This window comes from Schistocerca nitens, chromosome 8 (genome assembly GCF_023898315.1).
Source record: "Schistocerca nitens isolate TAMUIC-IGC-003100 chromosome 8, iqSchNite1.1, whole genome shotgun sequence".
In the NCBI taxonomy this organism is placed as follows: domain Eukaryota; kingdom Metazoa; phylum Arthropoda; class Insecta; order Orthoptera; family Acrididae; genus Schistocerca; species Schistocerca nitens.
The window spans coordinates 518,703,294-518,712,783 of NC_064621.1; positions in this window are offsets into that span (position 1 = coordinate 518,703,294).

Here is a 9,490-nt window from a genome sequence, read left to right on the forward strand (position 1 = left end):
CTTACTGCAAGAATATTTATAAGATATACTTTTTAAAAACTGTGTTGATGAATATCTGAAAAAAAACCCTTATATAGGGTATATAACCTCACTTTCTTCCTCACATAGTGTGAAGAAAATACCTCTAAAAAATCATGTTCCATGATGCTGTAACACTTTGCTGAAAAATGTTTCTTGCTCTAATATATTTGTGGCAGTTGTCTGCTATTACTAGTATTACAAATTTTGCTTTGTTTTTGTCTTATTCATACTACAGTGACCGTCCCCACTGCAAGACTTGCCCTACACACCCCTACTATCACTTATAACAGCCCTGTAACTGGTAAAACACATACTGTCAAAGGGAGAGCCACCTGCGAAACGACACGTCATATACCAGCTGTTACGTAAACACTGCTCGGCCTCCTACATCGGCATGCCCACCAACCAAATTATCAATTAGGATGAATGGGCATAGGCAGAGGGTGTATACTGGCAACTCACAATATTCTACTGCAGAGCATGCTCTACGTCATCACATTCATGACCTCGGCGCCTGTTTCACCAGACACGCCATCTGGATTCTTCCACCTGACACCAGTTTCTCAGAACTCCATAGGTGGCAACTAACACTACAACATATCCTTGGTTCTCACCACCCACCTGGCCTTAATTTATGTTAATTTCTTCTGTCTCAGCATTTCTTCACTGTAACTACTCTTTGCTTCACTCTGTTTTAGTTTTCTACATCTTTCATTGTCTTGCCAGTCTATTTTTCACTGCCCCCCCCTCCCATCTCTTTTCCACTCTTATTAACTCATGCATGATGTTTAAGCAGTAATCTCCATAAACATATTACCCTGTCTTCCACCTTCAAGCTCTCAGGTTTTCAAATCTCATCTGTGGTTCTGGATTATCTTCCCGAAATCTACCCCTTTACCTAGAGCTCTCCCATCCTTTTCCTTCACCCCTCTTCCTTCCCCTTGAACCCCTTTGCCTGAAGTAGGAGCCACTGACTCTGAAAGCTTGCCAATTACAGCCGGCTTTTATGTGCATGCTCTGCCACCACTTGGTGAGTAGATTTTTTATCTATCCAATTAAATAATTTTGTCATACTACAGTGATGCCTATGAAATCATTTTCTTTAAACTTGGACACACCGGATACATTAAACATTATTTTGAAAAGAATAGATTGCTACTCAACAAATAGATGAGATGTTGAGTTGCAGTCAGGCACAATGAAAAGACTGCTGCATGTTTTACTTTTCAGCCACAAGGTCTTCTTCTGAAATAACAAACACAAACACACACACACACACACACACACACACACACACACACACACACACACACACACACACACAACCATCGGCTCTGGTGCTATGGCCATAGCACCGAGAGACAGTGGTCATGTGAGTGTTAGCTGTGCTTGTGTGTGTATTTTCTACTTTAGAAGAAGGCCATTTGGCTGAAAGCAAAATGTGCCAAATATTTTCTTTGTGCCTGTCTGGGGCTCAACATCTCCTCTATATGGTGAATAGCAGTATATCCTTTTCATAATAGTGTTATCATCTCATCCTGGACTTAACGATTGTTTGATTTGTTATTAAATTGACATTAGCTATATTATTTACCGATATGTAACATGGAAATTTCATGCTTGTTATGTATAGAAATACTTTGGTCTTGTCCTCTACCTTGTACATTTATTGCATATAAAATGCTAGACCAATAATAATGAGATAACAAAGGTAAAAGTTAATTAGAATTATGTGCAGGGTTCACACACTTCATGTGACCCAGGCAGAACAGTCAGATTTCAGAAATAGTCATTTGAAAAGTAGTGGCAGAAGAATATTATAGCACAGCCTAAGGTTACTTCATGAATGAATCTTTCACACTGCAGTGGGGTGTACTATAATACAATATTTCTTAACAAATTAAAACTGTGTGGCAGACTGGGACCTGAACCTGGGTCCTTGACCTGCATAGACAGTATTATTTTTGGCTGATCAGTCATTGAATCTGATTTGCTAGTTCATATCTCCTACTTTCCAAATTGCCCACAATGAGTCCTTAATACCTTGTTAGACTAGAACCTCTGTGAGTAGAATGTCTAAAACATTTCACTGCCATTTGTTTGCTACTGATTGTGCTAGTGCAACAAGTATGCTGGAGGGCTTCTGAGAAGTTTGGAAAATACGCATTGCTTCCAGTTCTTCTTTTGCTGCAGAATTTTCTCATATCTATCCTTCAGTCATCCCCTCCGTTGTCTCTGACTTATCATTTGCCCTCCCTGCCACTCTATACCCATCATTTTTCAAGTTTTGTCTGTTAGAATTCCATTATTGCTTTCATTCTATCCTATTTAGCCCCAAGTCCAGAGTGACTGGTTTCTATTTATCCCTTGAAAGTTTTACGTTTACATAGATTATAGTTGTATTTCTTCTACTCTTAGTAATTAATTTTGATGACTGGCTTATGATGTTAAGAACTCAGTTTATCTAAAATGTGCACAATGAAGAAAGCTTTCAGGTTCTTTTTCAGTGTCCATAAGTAATTAAAGGTACTCTTTTTAAACTGGGACCAAATAACTAAAACTTTTATTTCAGTATACTGCTGATTAATCACAATATCCACAAGTGACTCAGTTAAATGCACACAGGTGCCTGGAGCCTTTCTTTCTATTTCACTTTTCTTTGCTTTCCTGAATAAGATGATTGACGTTGGTCTACAGATTAAAATCTGGGCCATATTCTTCCATACGTTTCTAATCATTTGGTAATACGCATTATCTTGTTGTAAGATTTCATCTTCCCCCATGGAGACAATTACCACATATGTGTGAATATAATCTCCAATGATGGATCTGTAACCATATCAATCAAGAGAGCCTGCCATGTGTATTATTGGCCCAGAGCCTTCTATTAAACATTTCCCAATCACAACATAATTCTCTCAGCCTATGCACTCCTGACACTGGTTGCAAAGAGCTTTTCATCAGATCAGACATACTGATGTTTATCTGTCTCATGAAACACAAAATTTTACTGATTAGAGAATGTTCCCCATTGGAAATTACCAGTCAGCAGTAATCCAGTTGTAATACTACTGAATGAATTCAAAACTTTTGTGTTACCATGTGCTCAGACATCATTTGATTCACAAACTCAGTTCTGGCAGAAATAAACAAGAAAATATGCCTTGTTAACTTTGGTTGTGCAGTCAATAAAACTAAATAATAATAATAATAATAATAATAATAATAATAATAATAATGTGCTTGGTAGTTAGTACACTTCTATTCTTGACCTACATGATTTGCCAAAACTTCTCTCTTAAGCTTGCAAAAAGCCATATCAATTATTAACAAATAAAAAACGACTTACAGCTACTAGAAAGTGGAAAATGGTTACTAAATAATACATTGAGATGAACAAGAAACTGAAGTGACACCAGGACACGAATAATTTTAGCCGAACAGCTCAGTTCTCCGTGCTTTGCACTTAGAAGTCTCTCTCACTATTTTGTCCTGCAGACAGTATTGGTATCATACTTTATTTACCTTTGCTCATTTTGTTGTATGGCATAATCTCCTGGAGCAACACTGCTTAAAAGCATTCATTTTGTAGATGTGTGCAGTAAGAATATCTGTAAAGTTAATAACTGAACATCTTACAGAAACCTCTTATGGACCTCAGGTGTCTAACAATCAGGTGACAATATACATTTACTCAGTAATGGTATTTGTGGTTAGTGGTTACAGTGAATATAGGATAAACTTCAAAATTCACAATAATAATAATAGGAAAACTTTCAACTTGCAACCTATTCACAGAGAAACTGGAATCATTGGAAAGTAGAGATTGAGATGAATCGAGGAAGAACATAGTGAAAGTTGCCATAGAGACTGCACCATTACTGAAATAAAAGAAACATGCTTGGTGAACAACTACCTGTGAGGAAGCAGTGACGCTGAGACAGATGGCTTGGCTGAAGTGGAACTTGCAGAAGACACAAGAGAACAGAGACAAGTTCATAGAACAATGAAAGTTAACCGCCAGAACCATCATACAAGTAAAACAGCAGTTCACAAAAGACCAACTGACACAACTGGATGATGACTTCAAGAAAAACAACACCAGAAATTTCTACAGAAGTCTTAAACGGAACCTAGGTCACTACAGTCCACTTAGCCTCCACCTCAAGAGGTCCAGATGGGAAGCTAGCCTATAACGATACTGACAACTGCCATATTCTAGCCATGTTCTTCGAGAATCTCCTGAACTGGGAATCACCTGACACATTCTTCGATAACCAGGACAGCACCAAGCAGCCAAACTCGCAACCACCAACGAAAGAAGAAGTAATAGAAATCATCCAGTCCTTGAAAAGCAACAAAGCATCATGAGAAGACTCAATAGTGGCCGAACTATGGAAGCAGATGGAGACAAGACTGTAAGCAAGTTGACGGAAATCCTAAAAAAACATTTGGGAGACTGAAACATTACCTAGTGACTGGACCTCTGCCTTGATTCATCCCTTACACAACAAAGGGGACTTGATTGGCATCAATAATTATCGAGGAATCTCATTTGTACCCGTCACATACAAGATTTTCTCCAAGGCCTTACTAAACAGAGCCGAACCTCAACTGGACCCACAGCTAGGGGAATACCAGGCAGGATTTATAAAAGGATGCTCTTGTACTGAACAGATACTGAACCTGAAGTCAGTGCTACAACAAGTAAAATTGGTTGGTAAGAAGTATGTTGTCATCTACGTTGATTTCAAGAAGGCTTATGACTCAGTTGATAGACCTATCCTCATGAAGATACTGCAAGAACTAGGGCTAGATGAGAAGACCCACAGCCTTATACAACAGACTTTAAGCAACAGAAAGTAATCAGTAAAGTTTAGAGAAACCCTCTCAGAAAGTTTTGAAATCAAACTGGGAGTAAGACAGGGAGATTTTCTGTCCCCTTTCCTCTTCAACTGTGCCCTGGAAAAGGTAATATGAGAGTGGCAGAAGGAGTCAGCTTGAGAGGGGATTCCAAATGGTATCTCTGTGGGACATAAGTGCAATGGGCTCAATGTTGATCACCTGGCATTTGCTGATGACCTAGCACTTCTATCAGATTCAATAGAAACTTCAGTGAAACAACTCAACATTCTCAGACAGCAAGTGGCAAAGGTTGGGCTTCATGTATCACTTAAAAAAACGCAGTACATCATGAACATAGGTGACTCTCTTTGTGCACTGCATATAGATGAGGGAGAGATCAAGAAAACCAACAGGTTTAAGTAATTGGGAGAATGGCTAGAACCTAATCTATCTGAAGGAACAGCACTGTCAAATTGAGTCAACAAGCTAGAGCTGGCATACCAGCTAACCAAGAATACTTATAATAAAAAACGTCTCTCCTGTAACAATAAACTGAAGCACTACCAGACAGTCATCCATCCTGAAGCCTTATATGCTTCAAAATGGTTAATACTCAATAGGAAGGGACTTACTGCAAAGCTCGAAATCCAGATGAGAAAGATAATGAGGAAGATACTGGGGCCAGTCAAGGAAGGTGATAATTACAAAAGGCGACCCAACCAAGAGCTCTAAGAGTACTGTGAAAGAATCACAGATGTAGTTAGGAAAAGACATCTAGCATTTTATGGACACGTTTACAGGATTCATCATGACAGATTGACCAACCAACTTCTCTGTTACTGGCAGAAGAGGAAGAACACGTCACCATGGTCGATGGAAGTGGAGAAAGATCTTCAGGAACTGGGAATAACAGAAGGAAACTTGAAGGATCGGACAATACTCAGGAAGAAGCTTAGACAAAAGAGGTTCCAGAACAGCCTATCAGGAAAGAAGACTGGTGCCCTCTGGACACAGAAGAGGAAGGAAGAAACACAGCCAGAGGATGCATAACTACAGGGCAAATGTCAAAGCCCACACCAAATGACAAATGCAATATTGAATGCTGTGGTCTATTTTTGGCTTATACAAAATAAGAAGAACAGGAATAACAATTTACTACAGACTGTGTCCCCATCCACAATCTGGAATGGAGATTTACATTCTGATGCAATAGGCTGCAACAGTTTACCAGTAGATATTAAACAGCAAATTGTAAACTTCCAGATATTAGTATATATGTCAGAACATTTGGAATAAGGAATGTAAATCCTTATTAATACTAATATTAAATATAAACAGATTTTAACTTTTCCAGTATATGGATAGGTGATAATGTCCTCTGGAATCAGTTGAGTTATACAAATGCTTAGTATGAAGAAGTAGACAGAAACAGCATCTGAGTGGTGGAAGAGGAAAGAGCAGAAACTGGTTTTTGAAGTAGCTGCATTTTGACTAATATACATAATATTCTGATTTATAATGGACTAAAAAGGAATCTAGAAGTAATTCCCATAATTAACAATGTTAGTAGATTTGCACTAGTTGCAACTAGTCATTGGTTTACTTTACTGAAGTAGCGTGCAATGGCTGTTTCTGTTAATGATCCATTTTATATCCCAGAAGGCTCTGCCTCATGACAGGATTTATGAAACGTTGTGTGCTAATGAACGTATGCTCTTAAGGATATTTTTCAGCAGAATTCACTGACATGAATAATAAGCTGTTTTACTGTATAATGCTGATTGATCCCTATGCACCATCATAGTTGATAATCCACCTTGTGTAATATGACAAAAAAGGTCATTCCGAAATTAATGCCTCCTATTTTTTGAGTTGACCGAGTGTCCAAGTCAGATTATGTAGAAGTAGTGGTAATTTTTGAATATTCCTATAATGTTCTGTTGGTTTTTTTTGTTCTGTGACAGATAGAAGCAGAGTAGTGAGAAGTTCCAAAATGGCATTCAATATCGAGGTGCATATTAAACAGAGATGTGTCATTGAATTCTTCACTGCTGAGCAAATTGCATCAATTGAAATCCATTGATGACTGATAAAGTTGTATGGAGACAATATAGTACACACAAATAAAGCCCTGATTCTTTAAAGAATTGAACTCCCATTGACAAAACAGCTTCAAACTGCTGATAACTTTACATATGAGTTAATTTTTAGAATATTTGACATTATGCGTGTAAATTAGAAAACATTTGAAACTACATTTAAAGTTTGTTGGAAGCCACTAAGTGCTCTCATTATCAAACACCAGATGAGTATAGTCTGGATAATTTGCACTCTTTTCAGAAAAAGTTAACTGTTCATACATCTAAATGTTTATGGCATCACATCTTCTCAATTACATGTTGTGCAATGATATAATTTTGCAGGTAGATTCACTGGCATATGTGACCACTGTCTCCAAAACGCATTGGAAAAAAAGTTAGTAGTAAAGAAGAAATAAATTAAATTGTCATGCATAATGTGGCAGTTTTAATGCATGAACAGTGAAAGTGTAGTAAGCAATAAATTTTTTTGCTTACACTGTTTATAACTGTAATACTTGTCTTAGTGTGTTGAGCCTTTCACGTAAGATTATATATCTTTATGAGTAGATAATGTCAGCATTTTAAATTTTTAAATTTGGCCACTATTTATATGAATTACTGAAAATCAGATTTTTAGTCACCCCCAGAAGCTGTTAGATAGAAAACCTGCTACAGGTTCCAGGTTGTGTGTCCCAGGATACTCACTTGGTAATATAGATGAGCGATGAGAGGTGTTGGGTACTGCATTTTAGGACTGGTGAAAAGGTTGTGTATGGAAGATCATGGCACAGTTGTCCTTGCTCAACTGCCACCCTTCACAATGAACAGCATTTCAGCGAACTCAGCCGTGATGATCAGCAAATTACAAGTGTAGAATTGTGTGCACAACTGAATGTTGTCTATAATGACTTAGACAAGATATTAAGCAATCTTGATTACAGCAAAATGTATGCAAAATGGTTACATGAGTAGTTACACAAGACCAAAAATATCACTGAATGGATATTTGTTGATACCTGCTGGACCAATATGAGGCTGAAGGTGACTAATTTTTTAACACCCTTTTCACTGGAGACAAGACATGGTGTCGCTCCATGAGTAAGAATTCACAAGACAGTCCATGCAATGTGTAAGCATACCATTCACCTAATCCAGGGATGGTGTACCCTTTCTTTCATCATTGGTTCTCTTTAAACTGCAGCATGGCTGCTGCAGGTGATAGTATTGAGTCAATAGTGAGGAATCTCTTGAGTATGGAATGTGGACACAAGGTGCATGGTTGCATTGAAAACATGTATGTGGATATAACACAGTTTGTTAACAGCAAGAGACGAAATGATAATGCACTTGATTTACACAGAATGAGTCTTACACTGATCATTTCATATAACTGGAAGAATTATTTCTGGTAATGGACTTACACATATGACCTGCTTATGCAGTTTAACACTCAGCATGATAGCTTGTGAGGTAGGCAGGAGAGTCAGATTCAAATTGAATCTGTGTGGTGGTACACTGGTCAGCTTGACTGTTGTTTTTAGGCAGTTCCTCATGTTCATTTATACAAATGCTGGGCTGGTCCCCAAATTCTGCCACAGAGTATACTACACACACACAGTAAAACATTGATAACACAATAAACACAGTTTATGCAATTCATAAAAAAGTGGTGCACACAACTTCCATATTTTTTATTACCTAGCCAATGTGGTGCCGAGAAGAACATCTGGCAACAAAGTAAAGTAATAAAATAAAATTTGACAAGTTCTGGAAAAAGCTGGCCCCATATCAAGATGGGACAAGCACTTAGGAAAAGAAAGAAAGAATGGACTTGCGTGTATGTAACAGCTAGAAATTATATGACTGATATTTGAGGATAAATCTCAGTGTGTCATGAATCTTAACTTGTGCTGTTGTTATTCAATACTTTCCCAGTCATAAATGGTATATACTTGTAACAATGACTTTACTATGGTTGTACTGGTTAAGGGAATGTGGTTATTGTTAGATGTGAATACGGATGTGGGCTCTACTACTAATTAAGTCCAGCTGTTAAAAATTAATTAAATTCTGATAGAGTGCACTTGCAAGTGAGAATATTTGAATTCTCCAACAAAGAAATTGTTCAAGACACAGCAATCTGCAGGCAAAATGGTGTTGCACAGTCTTCTGGGATAGGAAAGGTGTGGTCGTTTTGGATGTCTTGGAGCCTAGAGAAACTTATTTCAGAACACGAAAGGACATCATTGACAAGGCTGAAGGCCCAAATTTCCAGAATCAGGCCACAGAAGAAGATACATTTCCACTTGCAGCTCAATAATGCAAAACCTCACAATAGTTTTGTGACCATGGGATTCACTGCCAAATTTGGCTGGAATGTCTTATCACATATAATGCTGATTTAGCACCATCACAAATCTCCTAGGACCTATGAGACACGGATTATGTTGCCAACATTTTCCAGACTCTGATAATGTTATAAAAGTGGAAAGACAGTAACTAGACTTAGCTGGTTCAGGTTTTTGTTAAGTGTGGTTTACAGA